The 22,481-nt window shown below is 43.0% G+C and overlaps 1 protein-coding gene across 1 annotated transcript in view; it reads left to right on the plus strand.

The window, feature by feature from the left end:
• The first annotated feature begins 10,814 nt into the window (after nt 1-10,814).
• CEBPE (CCAAT enhancer binding protein epsilon) overlaps nt 10,815-22,481 on the plus strand; it is a 41,332-nt gene continuing 29,665 nt past the window's right edge. Inside the window, exon 1 of the mRNA XM_077469421.1 lies at nt 10,815-10,985. The gene's annotated coding sequence lies outside the window, so the exon portion shown is untranslated. The remainder of the gene's footprint in view (nt 10,986-22,481) is intronic.

Consider the following 22,481-nt stretch of genomic DNA (forward strand, 5'->3'; position numbering starts at 1 on the left):
CTTGTGTGATTGGCTCACCAATTTTCCCAGAAGTCTGCCTAAGATACAAGTCAGATTTCAGGCATCCCCTGCAACAAAAATTTTATTTTTGGAGATGCTTTCAATAGGAGCTTGTCTAAATGGATGCAGGCACAGCATATTTCCTCATTAGTGCTCTGCAGCTGCACAGCTGACAGTTAATTATGAAACTACTCCCATTAGACCCACTTAGTACAGAGGCACAGAAAAAAACATAGATTTCTTCAGAATAACAAAAGGTAGGAATCTGCAACAAAGGTTATTATAATCCTTGCAATGTACATAGATCACCCAGAGGTTAATGTTTTTTTCTCAACAAAAGTGGAGTTACACTTTAAAGTGAATAACTCAACACCAAGTTCACTATATGGACCACTTATGTATTTATATATGTATTTATATATGTTGATCACATCCCCCTTTAATCTCCTCTTCTCAAGATTCAGTTCCCCTAATCTTTCCTCATAGCTGAGCTCCTCCATGCCTTATATCAGTTTGGTTGTCCTTCTCTGCCCTTTCTCCAGTTCCCCGATTATCCTTTTTAGTCTTTTATTAAACTCTCCAGTATCTTCCAAACTATAGAAGGTAAACTGACAGGTCTATAGTTACTTGGTAAAGACTTTCATCCCTTTTTAAATATGGGCACCACATTGGCCCTGCACCAATCCAGTGGTACCATTCCAATCATTAATGAGTCCCTAAATACTTCCCTAAATACTTCATACAAGATTATTGCAATATGATTTTACCTTTGGAAAAATAGAAACAGAAAACACTTACTAGATGGCCCTAGAAAAATGTAGTGCAGAAAGGAAAAATGTTTTGAAATATGGTAGACAATGGATTGTCACTTACAGCCTCTTATAGATTCTTTATAGTTTCACTATTTGGCTCCATGTAAACTGGGCTAAACAAAAATGCTAGTTCCCATGGCAGAAAAAACGCTCATATAGAGTGTTTTTGTATATGAGTTTATGAGGGCTTAGGAGTGTTTAGCCTTTTTTTTCTTCCAAAAAGCTCCAATCAACAACTCAAACCAGACGTTTTGTGTTTTTCTTCTACAGGCAAAACACAAAACTCCTGTAGAGGCAGCGTTCTTTAAGCCAGTGTGCATGGACCCGTTTGGTATTTCAAGGCTGGTTGGTGATCAGTCTAAATCCAACAATATTAAATTCTGCACTGCTGCGGGTCATTGACAAATCTAACTTGAAGCATCTCCCTATCAACCAGTCATACCCGCCGGAGATGACATAGTGGGTCCAGTGTAGATTATTTGTCCAGGTTCTATTCTACTACATGTCTTCCCATCCTAGTTGCAAAACTGAGGTAAGAAGAAGCAGTTCTCTAAAGCATCCCTTCTTATCCAGAGTTCTATGAAACAGGAGGTTTCAAGGGTTTCCTTGAGCAGGGAGAGGTGGCAACCTATTCCCCCTCCTAATGGTGCCTGCACAGAGCCAGTGCCAATCTCATACAACAGAGCATGTGAAGTAGAACCAGCTGAGCTTCTTCTCTCATCTCTTAGGTAAGCAACCAGTGGCATAACTAGAACCTTCAGGGCCCCAGGACAAGGACAAGCAGACTTTTACTGGCTGCAGAAGAAAAATTGAGGGGATTTGTTCCTCTAAATGCCCCCCTCCCCATCCAGGTGTTCGGGGGCAATTGTGAACCCTGTAGTTACGCCCCTGAGATGAGTGCCAGTGGTGGTGGTGGGGGATGAGATTATTGGCAGCAGTGGTGGTTGAGGAGGGATAGGATAAGTGGCATCCGTGGTGGGGGATGGGATGAGTGGCAGTGGTGAGGGAGAGATGGGATGAGTGGCAGCGGTGGGGAGGATGGGATCAGTGGCAGCAGTGGTGGTTGGGTGGGGATGGGATCAGTAGTAGCGGTGGTGGTGGGGGAATGGGATGAGTGACAGTGGTGAGGGGGGATGGGATAAGTGGCAAGGGTTGTGGTTGGGGGGTGGGATCAGTGATGGGGGGGTTGAATGGGATGAGTGGCAGATGTGGTGGTGGGGATGGGATCAGTGGAAAGGGTTATGGTTGGAGGGGGATGGAATGGGATGAGTGACAGTGGTGGTGGGAGGATGGGATCTGTGGTGAGGGTGGTGGTGGGGAGGGGAATGGTATCAGTGGCAAGGATGGTGGTTGCAGGATGGGATCAGTGGCAGCAGCGGTCATGGTGGGGTGGATCAGTGGCAGTAGTGGTCATCGTGGGGTGGATCAGTGGTTGTGGTGGTGTTGGGGGTATTAGTGGTGGTGGTGTGGGGGGAGGGGAATCAGTGGCAGTAGTGGTGGTGTGTGGGGGGTATCAGTGGTAGTATTGGTGGTGTGTGGGGGGGTATCAGTGGCAGTAGTGGTGGTGTGTGGGGGGTATCAGTGGCAGTAGTGGTGGTGTGTGGGGGTATCAGTGGCAGTAGCGTTGGTGTGGGGGGTATCAGTGGCAGTTGTGGTGGTGTGGGGGTATCAGTGGCAGTTGTGGTGGTGTGGGGGGTATCAGTGGCAGTTGTGGTGGTGTAAGGAGTATCAGTGGTGGTGTGGGGGTATCAGTGGAAGTTGTGGTGGTGTGGGGGGTATCAGTGGTGGTGTGGGGGTATCAGTGGCAATTGTGGTGGTGTGGGGGGTATCAGTGGTGGTGTGGGGGTATCAGTGGCAGTAGTGGTGTGGAGGGGGTATCAGTGGCAGTGCTGTTGTTAAGCGATGGGTGCCACTCACTTGCAGATCACTTTGTTCCTCCTCCGTGCTTGGTCTTGTTTGGGTGAGCAGAGAGGCTGGGCAGAGCCTGTGAGTGAAGGTGTGGCCCGGAAAAGATGGGCGGAGTGGGCGGAGACTGTGCGGGCAGAGGAGATGGGTGAAGCGGGCAGGGACTGTCCCCGTGAGTGCGGGAGCAGAGGATGGGTGGAGAGGATGGGCGGGAAGGATGGGTGGAGCAGCCAGGAAGGATGGGCGGAGCTTACAGGACACTCCGTGTAAATGACTATAACCCGGGCGGCAACGGCGGGCCCCCCTACAGAGGCAGAACTCAAGGGCCCAGTCGACTGGTGCGACCCTGATAATTCCGCCACTGTAAGCAACCATTAACACAAATTAAATTTGTTGCTGTCTATTATAAGGGACTGTTTGAAGCATAACTGCTTTAAGCAGTGTCAATCAGCATGTCCACAACCCTTCATGACCACTAAAAGTAGGTTTCAAATATTTTCCCTCGACCATATCCCTGGTTTCTGCTTTTTTTTTTTATGGGCAGCGTGACTGCATTTCGTGTCTGGCATCAGAAGCACTGAGGCAATCATGTGATATAAGGTCATGAAACCAAGGAGAGAAAACAATCAGCCAGAAGACAACCTATGAGAAACTTAAGTCAGACCTATTTGTTTAGGACGAACACAGAATTTGAACTCAATAAGAACTTGCTGATACATATGTCTTCAGTAGGGATGGGCTCTCAGGAATTTTGCTTGTTTGGAAGGCTGGCAAACAGCCAACCTAAATGGGTGTTCAAATGAGTCAAACCTCCAAATGTAGCAAGAATTGATACATTTAGCAGCATTATTGCTTCCACTGCTAAATGTGAAAGCTTCCTTCTCAGGCGGCCTTGTTAATCACAATGAAGGAGGCCCATCAACCAGCCTAAGGAAACAACACGCCCGATCCCATTGCTCACTCACTGTGAATGACAGCTCCTTGTACAAAGCGGTAGGGTGTCCTTGGTGATGTCATAGACCACATTTTGCCATGACCATATTTGATCACAGATGTCACAGAGTCAGAGCCGCCATCAGGGGGGTACAATCCATACACTTGTAAGGGGCCCAGGCGTTTGGATGAGACTGGCAAGGATGTGAGAAGGCAGGGTTGGGCGCAGAGGAGCTCCATGAATGCTTCTGTATGTGTGAGAGTCGGCAGCTGCTGCTCTGTGTCATTGAGCTCACATCAGGCTCTTTGCTGCCAACTCTGACCACTTTCTACATGTGCACACCTCATGTGAGCTGCCTGTACTCAGTGTAATGTATGCTGGACTGCAGCTCCTATCTGTGTCTCAGCCACTTGTGTAAACAAGAGCTAGGACTAGGAAGACCACCTTACAAGTAAGGGCTGTTGTACAGGTGAGGGGTGACTGTGTGTGTGTGTACATGTTTGTGTGTGTGTCTGTACATACGTAGTTAGTAAGGTTGAATAAAGACACCAGTCCATCCAGTTCAACCTGAGTGAGTATTTACAATTGTTTCTATCCCTGTACATCGCATACTCACATTGGTCCCTACCCTCAAGGAGCCCACAATCCAAGGTCCCCATTCATATACTAGGGCCCATTTTGGACAGAAGCCAATTAACCTACCTGCATGTCTTTGGAGTGTGGGAGGAAACTGGAGTACCCAGAGGAAACCCATGCAGGCAGAGGGAGAACATGCAAACTCCAAGCAGGTAGTGTCATGGTTGGGATTTGAACCAATGACCCTTTTTAATGCTAGGTGAGAGTGCTAACCACTACACCACTGTGCCACCCACATGCCTGTGTATGTATGTGTGTGTCATATATACACATGTGAGGGGGCTGAGTGCATACAGGTGTATGGGGGCTGAGAGTATACAGGTGTGAGGGGGCTTAAAGCATACAGGTGTGAGGGGGAGGAGAACGTACAGGTGTGAGGGGGCTGAGAGTGTACAGGTGTAAGGAGGGTTGAGAGCATACAGATTTGAGGGGGCTGAGAGCGTACAGGTATAAGGGGGGCTGAGAGTGTACAGGTGTGAAGGGGGCTGAGAGTGTACAGGTGTGAGGGGGCTGAGAGCATACAGGTGTGAGGGGGCTGAGAGCGTACAGGTTCGAGGGAGGGCTGAGAGTGTACAGGTGTGAGGGGGCTGAGAGTGTACAGGTGTAAGGAGGGTTGGGAGCATATAGGTGTGAGGGGGCTGAGAGCGTACAGGTGTGAGGGGGGCTGAGAGTGTACAGGTGTGAGGGGGCTGAGAGCATACAGGTGTGAGGGGGCTGAGGGTGTACAGGTGTAAGGAGGGCTAAGAGTGTACAGGTGTGAGGGGGCTGAGAGCATACAGGTGTGAGGGGGCTGAGAGCATACAGGTGTGAAGGGGGGCTGAGAGGGTACAGGTGTGAGGGGGCTGAGAGCGTACAGGTGTGAGGGGGCTGTGAGTGTACAGGTGTAAGGGGGGCTAAAAGAGTACAAGTGTGAACGGGGATGAGAGCATACAGGCGTGAGGGGGCTGAGAGTGTACAGGTGTAAGGGGGAATGAGAGCGTTCTGGTGTGAGGGGGTGAGAGCATACAGGTATGAGGGGGTGCTGAGAGCGTACAGGTGTGAGGGGGCTGAGAGCGTACAGATGTGAGGAGGGGCTGAGAGCATACAGGTGTGAGGGGGCTGAGAGTGTACAGGTGTAAGGAGGGCTGAGAGTGTATAGGTGTGAGGGGGCTGAGAGCATACAGGTGAGAGGGGGCTGAGAGCGTACAGATGTGAGGAGGGGCTGAGAGCATACAGGTGTGAGGGGGCTGAGAGTGTACAGGTGTAAGGAGGGCTGAGAGTGTACAGGTGTGAGGGGGCTGAGAGCATACAGGTGTGAGGGGGCTGAGAGCGTACAGGTGTGAGGGGGGCTGAGAGTGTACAGGTGTGAGGGGGGCTCAGAGAGTACAGGTGTGAGGGGGGCTGAGAACGTACAGGTGTAAGGGGGGCTTAAAGCGTACAGGTGTGAGCGGGGCTGAGAGTGTACAGGTGCGAGGGCGGTGTGAGGGGGGCTGAGAGCGTACAGGTGTGAGGGGGACTGAGAGCATTCCGGTGTGAGGAGGCTGAGAGCATTCAGGTATGTGGTGGAGCTGAGAGCATACAGGGGTGAGGGAGGGCTGAGAGCATACAGGTGTGAGGGAGGGCTGAGAGCATACAGGTGGGAGGGAGGGCTGAGAGCATACAAGTGTGAGGGAGGGCCAAGAGCATACAGGTGTGAGGGGGGCTGAGAGTGTACAGGTGTGAGGGGGGCTGAGAGTGTACAGGTGTGAGGGGGGCTCAGAGAGTACAGGTGTGAGGGGGGCTGAGAGCATACAGGTGTAAGGGGGGCTGAGGCTCTGAAGGACTTGGTTGGAGGGCTAGTGGGTGTATTCGTGGGATGGCCAGTGGGCATGCCCTGGGGAATGTTGGTGATCAGGCTAGGGGGAGCCCAAGCCTAAAGCTGTCTAAGGGGCCCCACAATAGGCAATATAGGCAATATAGGGACAATGGGGCAGTGTCACATGGGTTGATGTCACATGGGTTGGTCACATGGGTTGATGTCACATGGCGACAGTCCCAGCATCCTCCGGGCCTGTGACATCGTAAGAGGGCGGGTCACCGTGTGACATCAACCCATGTGACCAACCCATGTGACATCAACCCATGTGACACTGCCCCATTGTCCCTATATAAGTGGCAGCGCAGCGTGTCCCTGGCATTGAGGCCAGAGAGAACGTCGAGTCAAGATCTCCAGGAGAAGAAGAAGAAGAACGGAAGGCGGCGGCGACAGACCGGGCCACCGCCTGTAAAAGAGCTATAAGAAGGCGCGGTGGCCCGGCAGAAGAACCGAAGAGGGGGACAAGACCAGTGGGCATGCCCTGGGGAATGTTGGTGATCAGGCTAGGGGGAGCCCAAGCCTAAAGCTGTCTAAGGGGCCCCACAATAGGCAATATAGGCAATATAGGGACAATGGGGCAGTGTCACATGGGTTGATGTCACATGGGTTGGTCACATGGGTTGATGTCACATGGCGACAGTCCCAGCATCCTCCGGGCCTGTGACATCGTAAGAGGGCGGGTCACCGTGTGACATCAACCCATGTGACCAACCCATGTGACATAGTTGCCGGGTGTCAGACTGACACCCCGCAACAACGATCGCCGCGGGGGCGCGCAGCGGCTCATAATCCTGATCACGTCATATGACGTCCGATCAGGATTATGCAACCACTTTGCCACCGTCAATTGCCTATAGGGCGGGCGGCAAGTGGTTAAAGAGGAGGGCTGGTTTAAAAAAAAAAAATTAAAAGTCAGCAGCTGCAAACACTGTAGCTGCTGACTTAATAAGCACACTTACCTGTCCAGGGCGCCCGCCATGTTGGCCGCCTGAGGCTGACCCGTCCCTCGGCTCTCGGGTCCCGGCGCCGCCATTTTGGCTAAGGGAAACAGGCAGTGGAGCCTTGCGGCTTCACTGCCCGTTTCCTACTGCGCAAGCGCGATTTACGCAGCGCTTTGTGAATGGGGCGTGCTGTGTTCTGGGACACACAGTTCCCAGAACACAGCGCGACCCATTACCCAGAAGACGCAGCATGGAGTAGAGAAGACAGAAGATCTCTGCAGAGGAGGAAGAGGCAGATTAGGATGATGTGCCTAGCAACAGGCATTTCTGGTAAGTAAAAAAAAAAAAACATTTTTTTTCTGATTTTTTTTTTTTTTTTTTATGTATTTTTTTTTTCAGGGTGGCCCTCCACTTTAAGTACTCTTCAGAATAAAAAAAACTTTAAAAAAAAAAACGTTTTCTTTGCTCTTGTGGAATTGATTGGTGATTGGTTTAAGGCCTAAAACCATATAATGAAGATGGCTTTTATAAAGCACATGCCTTTATCCAGTGTACAAAAGCATGTCAACATAAGAAAAATAGAAGAGAGAAGCTGCAGAAAGAAGACATTTCCCGAGAAACTCTTGCTATAAACATCCCTTTTAACTTCTGAAAGCTATGCAAACGTTTGTGTGTCTAAAGGGATGTTGTTAATATTGGTTGTGGGCACTAGATCAGGCTTTGTAACTGTTGTTCTGCTCTTCATCTTTATCGGCCACATTTTTGGAGTGCAATTGGGAGCATATCCAAAAGCTGTTACCAGGTGCCTACAGTGTTAAAACCAGTTTGAGGATCAAAAATAGTTAGAAACCTTAACAAGGTGGTGTTCATCTGAGGTACAGGCAAGCAATGCCTGCAACTAAGGTCAAGTATGTGATAATATAAATTAAATACTGATGTATGCATATAGACACAGGGAGGCAACCTGGAGTACAGTAATAAAATCCAGCAGTAGGAGCAAGGAGTACAGGAAGCATAGCCACCATTCTCCCATCCTGGAAATGCTCTGAATTTAAGTCCTTGACACCTTGTATGATGTAATGTTCAGGACATACAATGTATGGAATCAAGTTTAGAGAAAATTAGCATTGCCTGGGTTCTTGATTGTGGCTGCAAAGAACAGAGAAATATGGATATTTCAAAAGAGTTGAGACTTTTCATTTAAATAATCCCACCATTCAAAGAAACCTTGAATACTTGACATGAAAAGTGCTCCCATTTTTACAAATATTAGAGAAAGATGAGGAACAATGTACCCACCACTGGTACTCTTTCTTCTATGTTAATAACAATATGCACACGTCCAGGGCAGGCCCTACCATGAGACCCAGTGGGCCCATGGTCCCAGGCGGCAATTTAAGAAGGACGGCCTGTGAGACTGCTGTGAAAGGCTGCAATGAGTGTGCAGCCCCTGCTGCCTGTGAGACAGTTTCACACTGAGCAGATCGTTCTGTTTGTAAGATCTGCTGAGCGTGTGACACCGACATGTAATGTAACTGAATGCAGAGAGAGACCAGCTGTCAAATATGAGCGTTGATGACCCAGCAGCTATCAAACACCAGCCAATGGGATGTGATCTGGGTGGGCCACTACGTGTATGTTGCCCGTCCCCTTTCTTAAGCAACACAATCATTGGCTGGTGTTTGATAGCTGCTGGCCTGGGTTCCACCCACCCCGACATCAGAGAGAGAACAGCTGTCAAAATTCAGCGGTGATGTCGGGGGTGGGCGGGACCTGGGTGGGACCGAGCAGCTATCAAACACTAGCCAATGATTGGGCAGCTCAAGAAAGGGGGCAGGGCCGCATACACATAGCAGCCCGACCAGATCCCATTCCATTGGCTGGTGTTGGATAGCTGCTGGCCTGTCCACCCCCAACATCAACACTCAATTTTGACAGCTGGTCTCTCTCTGCATGAAGTTACATTACATGTCCGTGTCAGACAGTTTCACTAAGCATCAATATAGACCTTAGTGTGAAACTCTCTCTCCTCTGTTAATGCCAATCATTGCCACCTGCCAGTGCCAATCAGTGCCACCTGTGAGTGCCAATCAGTGTTTCCAATCAGTGCCACCTGCCAGTGTCAATCAGTGCCACCTGTCAGTGCCACCTGTCAGTGCTAGTGTTTCCAATCAGTTCCATCTGTCAGTGCCAATCAGTGCCACCTAATATCAGTGCCAACTAATGCCACCTATCAGTGCCAATCAGTGTCACACACCAGTGTCAATCAGTGCTAGTCAGTGCCGCCAATCAGTGCCAGTGCTTCCAATCAGTGCCCATCAGTGCCACCTATCAGTGCCTATCAGTGCTGCCAATCAATGCCCATGAGTGCCACCTATCAGTGCCCATCAGTGCTAACTATCAGTACTGCCTATCAGTGCCCATCAGTACTGGCAATTAGTGCCCATCAGTGCTGTCTATCAGTGCCACTAAATGCTGCCAATCAGTGCTTCCTATCAGTGCCAATCAGTGCTGATCAGTGCTGCCTATTAGTGCCAATCAGTGCAGCCTATCAGTGCCATTAATGCTGCCAATCAGGGCCAACTATCAGTGCCAATCAGGGCCCATCAGTGTTTCCTATCAGTGCCAATCAGTGCTTTCTATTAGTGCCTGTCGGTACTGCCAATCAGTGCTGGGATGGGGTGATGAACTCAGCAGCCAGGCACATTGTCCATGGGGAGCTGGCTTGGTGGGACACAACTGAAATTTGTTGATGTTTATTAATTCCACATGCTGATCTTCAGCATAATAAGTAATCACCACTGGAGGTAAAATTTTAAAAAAGTGTCAGTAAAAGGCCTTCCGTTAAGCACACCACAAAAATAAAAAGTGCAGCGCTAACTTACTGATCAATAACCATAATGGTGGAATCCTCTAATATATGGAAATCTCAATAGGCTTCAATATTATGACTATAGGGGTCTCTGATACGCAACTTCACATATAATACATATAAGACTGAAAATAAGACATACTGTATAAAATGAAGCTTAGCAGGGATGGTGGAAACCTCTCCTATAGATGATATTGGATATAAAACAAGTCTTCATCAGTTTAGCCTTATATGTATTCTGCTACATATTTTTGGTTAAAAAAAATCGCAACAAGCATATATTGATTGGTTTGCTTAAAAGTTATAGCTTCTACAAAATAGGGGATAGATTTATGGCATTTTTAATATGATTTTCTGATAAATTAGATTTTAGTTATCATTATATAAAATAATGAATGTGGGGGCCTTTTGGTGGGCGTGATTTTTTTTTGAGGAGGGCAGCATTTCATTCTTGGGCCAAGGCAGCACAATGTCTTAAGCTGGCCTTGCACAAGTCTTCACATCCTTCATCTGATCACTTTTGAAAATGTCAGTTTACTCCCACTACGTAAAGCAAGTGCACATAGACGAAGAAATCTAAGACACACATGTCCTGCTATTTTATTGTTCCAGACAAAACCAATGATTTTATAATTGCTCCTTAATTTCTGCAATGCATTCTTTATACCTTGCATCTGCAAGTTAGAAGATAAGAGGTTAATAACCAGTCCTAGGCCCGCTGTGAGGTAGCCGTTACTGGGTGCTGTGGGGGCAATGTGGTGAGAGCTGATAAACTCAGAGCAGTGTCTGGATTGCACCAGCCCCATTGGGAAATCAGTTGTCTTCCTGATTAGCATATCATGGGGGGGCGGAATCTGTCAGTAAAAGGGATCGTACATAGAATGATGCAGGAGATGACCCCCCCTCCCCAAACTTGTTCACTTCAGACCTGCATTTTACTTAAGGTGTAATTAAGACACCCCTAAGAAAACTACTCTGGGGTACAAGATATCAAAGCTTCATATATCCCAAGTGACAGACGAGTGCACAAAAGAAAAGAACATTGACACAGGTAAAAATTATTGCTAAGATCACTCATCTGTTTTATATGTAGTATAAGCTATAAGACTGAAATACAAATAGATAGGTAGATATAAATAGATATAAAGAATGAGAAAGATAGATAGATTTATTTTTTTTAAATAACAGTTTCTAATACTCATCTATACTTAAAAATAATTGATAATTATATATGCTTGTGTATTGTTGAGCAAACATGTATATTAGATAAAAAAAGAAAAGTGCATTACATATAGTACAGTATATTATATAAAAGAAAATATAAGAGTACAAAAGAAAATAATATTGACACAGGTAAAAATGATTGCTAAGATCACTCATCTGTTTTATATGTAATATAAGCTATAAGACTGACATACGGGTAGATAGGTAGATAGAAATAGATATAAAGAAAGAGAAAGATAGATAGATAGATAGATAGATAGATAGTTTTATATATATATATATATATATATATATATATATATATATATATATATATATATATGTGTGTGTCTTGTTACGCAGACATGTACATTAGATAAAAAAGAAAAGTGTGTTACATACAGTAAGAGTATATTGTTATTTTTATTCTTTTCTCATGAATAATCAATAACATAGCACATAATACTGTAACAGAATATCTAATTATCTAATATTAGATATATCTAACATTTGTTATAAGTAAAACTGAAGATGACTATGATACACGATAAACCGTAAAGCGCTGCGTAAATTGATGGCACTATATAAGTACCTTAATAATAACAATAATAATTAGTACAATGTGCAGGTGAGGAGGCAGATATTTCACATAGTCTGAGAAAGTGTAGAATTATTTATATTGAAATCCGAATGTACTACTATGATCTATTTTAGGTGACTGTATCTCCATTCATTCTTCATTCAAAACTAGGTAATAATTAGGAAGGAACGCCACATTAATTTACAAGTTTTAGTGTGAATAAAGTTAAAAAGTCAAACCAGTACAATATTATTGGCCATATAGGCCATTGTTGACACTTGATAGAAATGTTTTGGCACAACTGTGTCTTTGTATGAAGTAAAAAAGATCGTATCATCCATAACTGGTGATAGCAAGAATGTAGAGGGATAGAACGTTTTGTGTCATGTTCTGTTCATTTCTGCTTTTAAAACAAAGAGAAAAAAAAAATCAGGTTACCCCCTAAATAAATATGGAGACTTTTCAACTAATTTGTAGTGAAGACATTGTTGTCCATGTGCCAGATAATTATTTTAAAATTAGATCCCATTAAGACTTGAACAGCAGCTTTATGTACATTGATTAGAGATGTTAATAAAACTGGCACAGGCTAAAAACATAGTAATTTATATAGTTTATGTAGAAAAATTAAAAAACTTTGGGCAGAATGTACTAAAACTAGAGCGTGCAAATCTGGCGTAGCTCTGCATAGAAACCAATCAGCTTCAAGGTTTTATTGTCAAAGCATAACTGAACAAGCTGAAGTTCGAAGCTAATTGCCTACCATGCACTGCTGCACTGAATTCTGAGGGCTCTAATTTTAGTAAATCTTACCCAAAGTTTTATTTGTTATTTTTTTTACAAAGAACACAGGAAGAAAACTTCAGGAACTGTCCTAATTATCCTGAATAGTCTTTTATGATCCAATTATAAGTAGAGTAGGGCAACACTTAAAAGTGATAGAGGGATAGGGTCTCCTGATCCCCCCAGCCTCCTCATTTATTTCTAAATTCAATCAATCCATAATAAGCCAGGGACTTAAAAGTACATACCTTTGGTATTCAGTTAACAACATACTGCTTTTGGTAACTGTAATTTGAAACTAAAAACATTAATAGTCAACCTTATGTAAAGAGTAGCAATCTTTTCTAACCCATTTTATCAAAGGTGTAAAAAGGCCCACTAAGACAGTAGAATCATGGCATCACTACATTAACACAATTTAGATCAAATAAAAGCAACATCATCAAATAAAGAAAGGCTATTGAATGAGGTCTCTGGTAATCTTAGAATGGTTCCAAAAACAAATTTTACAATTAGGTGTTGCATCTTATACACGTATGCTGCAATGGCAGGTATAATGTAATATTATATAAAAATATGGTACCAGTTAAATTTTTCCCTTGTATTATTTACATTGATGGGAGCAATATTACCTGATATACATAAAAAGTGCTTATTATAGTGCTTTAGATAGTAACAGTACAGAAGTAGCCTATATGTTTTATAAATCCATTCTGCAATTGCTGAGTAAATTAGCAGCGGAAATTGGATTTTAACATAAATCAACAACAACAGCAGTATATCTAAAGGAGTCAGAAGCTCTCAGCCCTGTTGTGTAATTAGTTAGTATAGCTACACCCAAAAGACTATTACAGCGTAATAACAATCTTGACAATGCTATGGGGCAGAGGAAAGGATCTACATGTACACTGCGAACATCACTTGTTTAGTGTCATGGCAGATTCTGGCATTCAGATCATTTATACAAGCATAGGCTCCACATCTGTGTTTTTATGGAGATATACAGTATTTCAATCTATCTATGGCGACCCTAGGGTTTCCTACTCCTTTATGCAGCTAGGCACTAGTGTTCCAAAGCTATGCAGAGATCACACTAGCACTAAAGGCTTATTAAGAAATGTTTGTAGGTAAAGTCATTTACTTACAAAAAGCAGAAAAACAAAAATATTCTATATTCTAGGACTGGATTAGGTTTCCATTTGTTAAAATAATATAATCTGTGCAAAAACGAAAAAAAAAACAAAACTAAAGTATTAATAGATATGCTTCCTTCGGTGTTATTTAGTAAGTCTCATCTCTGAATAATTATCTATACTCTCCTTTGTTACAAAAAGTCTACACAATTCTCAATAACATAATATTTGACTGTAAATGTTGAATAGACTAGCTGTATTGTAATAACTTCTTTGGCAAATTATCCTACTTGAGTATTATATAAGTATGCACTGAATAACAGCAGAATTATGCATATCAAAAAGACTTTGCATTATATGTACTGGATTACAACTATTGATAAGATTAAACAGAGTCTGTTAATTACAAGGACAGCATTTTTTGGAAGGTATCTCTCAAAAGTAATACGTTTAAACATGAAAAACATTTAAGAAAAGTTACATAAAAATTGCTCAAAACAAAAATTGTTAATATTCTTCAAGAATATGTAGGTTCTTAAAAATTGACACGTCAGTTTTTGGTACATACTGTTGAAACTAGACCCCCTAGCAATATCTATTAAAAAAAAAGGTGGACAGGAACACAGTCAGAAATGATACTACTTCTACTAGAAAATGAGAATTTGCACTTGCTATTATGGAATGGCACAAGATAGCAGATGGGCAGAGAATGATGATCCAAATTTAAATGGTAAACCTGGGTCAACAATGAGTCAAGAGATGCTTAACAATTAGTGCTAAAGCAGTGGCAGGGTGATGTATAGTGAAGGTAAATGTTATTTTTTTATTGAACCCTCACGGACCCCCTGAAACCCATTCATGGACCACCAGGGGTGCATGCCAGGCTAACAATCCCTGTGTTAGTGTATCCAAAATATACAAGAAGCTGCATACTAGCAGTGGCCTTTTTCAAAGGGAATCCCACACTACATTTCCCCCCCCCTTTTTTTTAAATATTATTGAGATTTCAACAAGAGGAACTATAAAAAAGGGCAGGTGAAACACTGAAAACTCTCAGGTGGACAGGAACACAGTTGGGGGTTATGACAGCCAGATCAATCACTTAAGCCGTGTACACACGACTGGACTTTCCGGCAGAAAAGGTCTGATGGAATCATTCTGTCGGATATTACGATCGTGTGTGGGCTTCTTTGGATTTTTTTCTTCAAAAATTCAGACAGACCTAGAAATAGAACATGTTTCAAATCTGTCCGACGAAATCACACAGACAAACCTTTGTCTGTGTGCTGGTCCGATGGACCAAATAAAACGCAGGGGCAGCTATTAGCTACTGGCTATTGAACTTCCTTTTCTAGTCCCGTCATAGATCATCACGTGTGTGGGTAAGTCCGGTCGTGTGTATGTGACGTCAGAGTATCCAAAATATGCAAGAAACTAGGATCTGGCTTAGCCAAACAGCTTATTTGTTTGCGCCCCCCCCCCCCCCACAAATTTTTAGCACCAGCCGCCAATGCCCAAACCAATTTAAATCTTTAGGAGTCAAATCATGTTATTTTTTTTCTGGCCTTTTTAAGGCTAATTATGCAAGTTATTATTTAAAAAAAAAAGGCATAAGTAGCTGGGCATCATCTTTGGAGACATGTACCAATGTAAAAAAAAACAAAAAATAAGAAAATACTGTTCAATGGGGATGCCTTAAACTTGCATGTAAACTTGCTGTTGCAGTATGATGCACTTTATAAAGTAGAAGTACCACACTGAATGACAGTTTCCAGCAGGCATGCTTACAAATAGACATTTAGAGACAGTTGTATTTGGTCATTATCACCCAGGATCCCTGATGACTTGTTTACATACAGAAGTCAGGAGGGATCTGTCATTTGCGATGCTAGAAGTGGCGTGGTAGCGTCATTGATTGGTGAGTCTTTGTGGAAGTGGGTCAACAATGTCAGGCAGTGCTTATTGTTATTGATGTGGATGAACATTGCTGGACAACGTGATTGACTTTTGATACACACTGTAACTCTGTAAGTAAAAAAGGGCCCCAAAACCATTAATATAGACAAGGCCCTCTTGTTCTAAAGGGAGCTTTCAGATCCTGCTAAGTCCCCCCTGCAGACCCCTACATCACCTTTGGGAGACAGGATGTAGGGATAAAGCCCTTGTACTCTCAACATGAAGACAAGGTACCCTGCAAGGGGGAGGGGTGGCAAAGCCCCCTCTTTGCAAGGTACCCTCCCAATGTGGATCTCGTTAAAGAGCCAATGCCCTCCAAAACTCACCCCTTTTTATCAATTTTTTTTTTGCTGATTCTGACATTTATTATACTAGTATTACATCTGACAACAAATCTACTGACATCATTGGAAAAAAAAAGAAATTGCTTATAATGTCATTGGGCAACTTTCTGTATTACAAAAGAAGTAACAGCAATGCTAGAAAGTTCCATTTTACACCCTACTCAGGCAATGTTACAGCCAGAAGACATTTCAAGCCATGAATATGACTGACTGGTAGCTGGTAGTTCATTCACATACACACACATGTAAAAATGTATTTAGTCCCACGGAGGGGGTGGCTTTACTAAAACTGGAGTTTTTTGTTCTTTGTATTTTTTTTTTGTATACTCATTCTTCATTTGTGTATTGTCTCTTTTTTTAAGTTAATTGTGCAAAAAAGAAAACCTCTCATTTCACCCTGCCCTATGGCTTCAATGTATTAAGCCGAAACAGAGACAAGTTGCTAAAATCTCCTGGTTTTACCAAAACTCTTATCTATGCAGACTTTTGAGTCGAGGATATTTGTGAACGCATTATTATAATTTATAATAGACAAACAATTATTAAATAAATATATATATTTTTTTTACAAAACTTCAGAAGAAAATATTTGTGGTGAGATGATGATGAGTTTTTCTTTAACCACAAGAGGAAGTGTGGGTACAGTGCTCATATCAGGCCTGTACTTGCTGATGCCACTTACCACATTCTGTATCTCCTAAAAGAGTCAGCTCATATGTGGGTGCTTAACATAGGAATATATATAGAAGACGGAGATAACTAGTGTAAAAAAGAAAGAAATCTATACGCTTAGAAGATTAGAAGGACAATATCTGGAATGGCTTCTTAAAAGACTTCAGTCGTTTAAGCTATGAAATATGCATGTTGATTTTCTAATTTATATTAAGTTAGTTTGTCTGAGATTGACTTTGAGCTAAGAGGGGAAAGCCTGCTCCCTAAACTCTGTGTGTTTCTGCCCATAATTAATCTATTTATAAAAGATGAGGTAAAGTTGTGAGTTTGAAGTGTTTTTTCACTGGGCGGGCAGCTCTCATAAACAGAAGGGCCTCCAGGGTCATCTCGGATCACAAAACAGGCCAACCAAATCAATTCTATCTTTACATTGTTTAATATGCCCACATAATGGTTGTGATGTGCACAATAGTGAAAGCATAACCACTGCTAATTCAAACCATACTAAAGCATTACATCTGAAAAAAAAAAAAATTCTAGCTTTATTTTCAGGGAGTAAAATATGTTAGTTTGCTAAGGGCCTATTTGTACCTATTTCTTTGAGTTTTGAAAGGTTCACTCAAAATTTATATTGTAGAATTCGATAAAAAAATAAAATAAAATCTGCTTTTTTTAGGGGCAATAAGACATCTTTTTGTTGGCATACTTTTCATATGTGAACTACTATTTGTTTTTTTGTGACCTTAAATTACATCTGTCATACATCTGTCATAAGAAAGACATAGAGGCAATCATTGCTCACCTCCTCTGAAAATGCTAGCTCTCCGACTGCCATGATGAATCCCTTACTTTAATAATTAGTGTCATTGACCATGAATAGATAACAGACTTCCCAACTTGCAAAAACTTATTTCAGGGAGGTTGCAAACTCATTTCAGGGAGGACGCTTCGTGCGGCAACCCCCCCTCCCCCCCAATAAAATGCAGCCTTACCAGTGCCAATCAATGCAGCCTATCAGTGACCATCAGTGTCCGTTCGTGCCACCTCATCAGTGCCCACCAGTGCAGCCCATCGGTGTCCATCAGTGCAGCCTATTAGTGTCAATCAGTGTCCTTCAGTGCCACCTCATCTATGTCCACCAGCGCAGCCTATCAGTGTCAATCAGTGTTGGATTTTACCAACAGCCTCTCCAAGCAGTATATTAGACAGCCATCTATGATGCAAAAATGTCAAACTAAAATAAATAAAGTAAAATGAACAATATAAATTTTTTTTTAAAGCGCCCCTGTCCCCATGTGCTCGCATGCAGAAGCGAATGCATACGTAAATCCCGCCCACATATGAAAACGTGTTCAAACCACACATGTGAGGTATTGCTGTGAATGTTAGAGCGAGAGCAATAATTTTGGCCCTAGACCTCCTCTGTAACTCAAAACATGTAACCAGTAAAAAAAATGTAAAGCGTCGCCTATGGGGATTTTTAAGTAGCGACGTTTGGCGCCATTCCACGAGTGTTTGCAATTTTGAAGGGTGACATGTTAGGTATCTATTTACTCTGAGTAACTTCATCTTTCACATTATGCAAAAACTTGGGGTAACTTTACTGTTTTTTTTAAGCGTTTCCCAACGCGTTCGAAAAATTGCTGTGCCAATACCGTGCAAGATAAAAAGTTGCAACAACCACCATTGTATTCTCTAGGGTCTTTGCTTAAAAAACATATATAATGTTTTGGGGTTCCACGTAATTTTCTAGCAAATAAATATAGATTTTTACATGTAGGAGAGAAATGTCAGAATTGGCCTGGGTGCTACAGAAGGCCTGATGGCGCATGTTGGGCCTCTGTATGTGGCCACGCTGTGTAAAAGTCTCACACATGTGGTATCGCCATACTCGGGAGTAATAGCAGAATGTGTTTTGGGGTGTAATTTGTGGTATGCATATGCCGTGTGTGAGAAATAACCTGATAATATGACAATTTTGTGAAAAAAAAAGGAAAAAAAATATCTTTATTTTGCAAAGAATTGTGGGAAAAATGGCAACTTCAAAAAACTCATCCTGCCTCTTACTAAATACCTTGGAAGGTCTTCTTTCCAAAAAGGGGTCATTTGGGTGGTATTTGTACTTTTCTGGCATGTTAGGGTCTCAAGAATTGAGATAGCCCATCAGTACATCAGGTGTGATCAATTTTCAGATATTGGCACCATAGCTTGTGGACTCTATAACTTTCACAAAGACCAAATAATATACAACAATTTGTACTTATTTTTACCAAAGATATGTAGTAATATAAATTTTGGCCAAAATTTATGAAGAAAAATTACTAATCTGCTAAATTTTATAACAGAAACAAAGAAAAAAAATTTTTTTTCCAGACTTTTCGGTCTTTTCTTCTTTTATAGCACGAAAAATGATTAAATACCACCAAAAGAAAGCTCTATTTGTGTGAAAAAAAGGACAAAAATTTCATGTGGGTACAGTGTTGCATGACTGAGTAATTGCCATTCAAAATGTGAGAGCACCGAAAGCTGAAAATTGGTCTGGTTATTAAGGGTGTTTAAGTGCCCAGTGGTCAAGTGGTTAACTTAAAGTAGAAGGAAGGAATTTTTTTATTCAATAGTTCTTTTTATTAGAGGTTTTATGAACATAAACATCACCCATGCAGGGGTAACCTTATACAGACCGCCGATCCCCCGAATGGCCATCAATAAAAAACAAAAGAGAATACAAAATAACACAAGGTGTGTGTGAATGGACTTCCCCAATAAATTACATGTAAATAGAATGGAAAAACACCCCAGAAGGCTGGCATGGCCCTGCGCACCCTCCCATCAAAATAGAAATATAAATGTAGCATTTACCCCCGAAGTAACGGCTGATTTGTTTTTGGGCTTACCGTTACCTTCTTGACCTTGTATGTGTCTAGGGGTTTCCCGAGGTAGATGGCCCAATGAACTGCAGAGACTGGCACTGGATCCACTTTAGGGATTTTTATTTGCAAAACGTTGAACAGAACACAGTCTCTAAGTAGAGAATAGAGGGTATAGGTAGAAAATCTCAGGTACTCTTGGAACTGCTGACACTTGAATGTCTCTCTCTATGCAATCCAGGGAATAGCCATTCGCAACTGGATATTACAACTATCAGATAAATCCCCTTTTGGTGAATTTAGCAACCGGCAGGTGATTCAGATAAAGCAAAGTCTCTGCCACAGACTTGGTCATAGAAATTTAGAATGAAAAGCCTCTCTCAGAGACTTGGTTATAAGTGAAGGATGAAATCAGAGAACTCTCATACATACATACCAGTATCTTGCAGCCGGTCCGGGATATGAGTGTGGATTCACCTGGTGTCCTTTCCAGCTTAGCTTTTAGGCTCTTGCTGAGCAGCCAGCCTTGTGCGTGGCCCTCTTTTGAAGAATCCTCCCCTGGCTGCGTTTTCAGTTGCTGGGCCTCTCCAAAATCGATATACGGCACCGTCCACCTTGGAACCCTCCTTCCAGTTACTGTGCCTTGGGCTAGCCAGCCCTGAGACTCGAAAATGGATGGATCTGCACCCCAGGCCATGAGGGCCTCTGGGGGCTGGTCAGGAGGTCCAGGACCATGGAGTAAGAACGTACTTCTGGACCGGAACACTCGAACCACGTGACCTCAGCATCTTAAGTATTCTCTCCCAGAATACACAGCGAGACAATGCACCCACTGATTGGTTCCGAGAAATATTGGCACCCAATGCGTCCAACCGGACTGCGTTCCAATGCCTGCCAAAGGTGACACCCACACCTATTGCCAGGCAGAACACAATACAGTCCAGCCAAACTGATACTGAGACCATAATTTACTACAATTAACCCCTAAAACCCAACTATGGCCTTAGGAACATTTAAATTGACAAAAACATAGCACATGCTCTTTAGGAGCCCGGCATTACATAAATAAATATATAAATATAAATATAAAGCAGAACCTCAGACACAATTGCTGTAGAGCAGGGATATGCAATTAGCGTACCTCCAGCTGTTGCAGAACTACAAATCCTATGAGGCATAGAAAGACTCTGACAGCCACAAGCATGACACCCAGAGGCAGAGGCATGATGGGACTTGTAGTTTTACAACAGCTGGAGGTCCACTAATTGCATATCCCTGCTGTAGAGTCACCCTTAAGCCATTTACCCCAAACTTTGTCAAACTTCTGTGTGGGCATCCCCTATTACAGTAGGTATCCTTATAGAGGGGAACGGCATGTTTGACCAGTTTCATCCAGGTTGATATTGTTGGAGGAGTAGGTTTTTTCCAGGCTAGAGTTTTTGCCTTCCTTGCATGCAATAGAAGGAGTCACAGCAATGTCCGTTCCACCACTGTAGGGGCCAATTCTTCAACCAGACCCAGTAAGCAGACTCGCAAGAAGGGAGAGAAGTTCCAACCGGAGACATGAATCACTACCTCCCAGTATTGTGTAATGGCTTGGCAGGGCCAAAAAAATGTGAATGAAGTCTCCCCTAGAGTGAGAGCATCTCCAACAATCAGGTGACATGGCAGGAACCACTTTTTTGCACTCTCTATTGTGCATAGGAAGCTTATTGTATTATTTTAAATTGAATAAGGCAGTCTCTGAGAGAGATAAGTTGCTTAAATGACAGGTCCCATATATCGGAAAAATCGTCCCTGTCAAGGTCCGGAATGTCTACTAGCCATTTTTTCCACAGAGTCAACATCTCACTGAGGGTAACAAAGCATAGATGACTGTAGAGGACCGACATAGGTTTTTTTGAACAGTCAGACAGTACAGTCTCCTCAAGAGATGACATAGTGAGACGCACTGAAGAATCAGGAAATTGGCTGCTAAAGGCATGGGAGAGTTGCCAATATCTGAAGTAATAGGAGAATGGAATGTTGTATCTCAAGCAAATAGTAGGGAATGAAATACATTTATCTTGGTCCACAATATGTGATAATGCTTTTTATGGACTTTCGTCCAGGCTTGAGGATCTGGGATAGAGTATAGATGCAGTAGAGTTGAATTGATCCATAAGGAAGTATGCTGGGAAAACTGCTTGGAATTACCCTGTTCAAAGCTCAACCACTACCGTCAAGCCTTGAGGGTGGTAAGCATAGATGGCGTCAAATGGTGTGGAACCTTACCCCCACAATAGACCAACAGTTGAAGGGCTTCCATAGACAAGAGCATTGCTGCTTCCAAAACCGTCACAGTATTAGAGGTATCCGGGCATAGCCACCAGAAGGCTGTAACTAATTGTGATGAAGAAATATTTAAAACAATCAGGCATGGCAAGGCCCCCCTGCGAGGAAGGTCTCATTAACGTAGATAATTTGTAACGGGCTGGGCAAGGTCCCCACAGAAGCTAGACCAATAGTTGATTGAGAATAGAAAATATTTTTTTTAGGCAGCCTTCAGGGGAAGTTACGAAATAAATAGGTGAATTTGGGCAGGATTGTCATTGTTTTAAGATTTATGTGGCCTAATAGTGACAGTGGCAAGTTCTCCAATGCTTTAAGCCTTGCCTTGTCAATGGTCAAAGTAAGTAGCAAATTCAACTGTATATAATCAGTAGCAGAGCAATAAATTACAATTCCTAGATATTTGAACGTATCTACCCCTTGTAGAGAAACATCAGATGGGGCATTATACCTGGCCGCAGGGTCAACAGGAAACAATAAAGAATTTGTCCACTCGGAGGAAAATAAGTAAATCATAAGCGTACAAGGCTACCCTCTCCTCCAGGCAGTCAATATGAAGGCCGTTGATCTCTGGGGAATTGCAGAGAGCCTCTGCAATCCGTTCCATAGCAATGGCGAATAGAGCCGCGTGCCCCTATGGAGTGAAAAAGGTTCTGAAAGTTGACCCCTCAGTTTAAT

Source organism: Lithobates pipiens, unplaced genomic scaffold (genome assembly GCF_037356315.1).
Source record: "Lithobates pipiens isolate NorthernLeopardFrog02 unplaced genomic scaffold, aLitPip1_a1.2 Scaffold_11, whole genome shotgun sequence".
In the NCBI taxonomy this organism is placed as follows: Eukaryota; Metazoa; Chordata; class Amphibia; order Anura; family Ranidae; genus Lithobates; species Lithobates pipiens.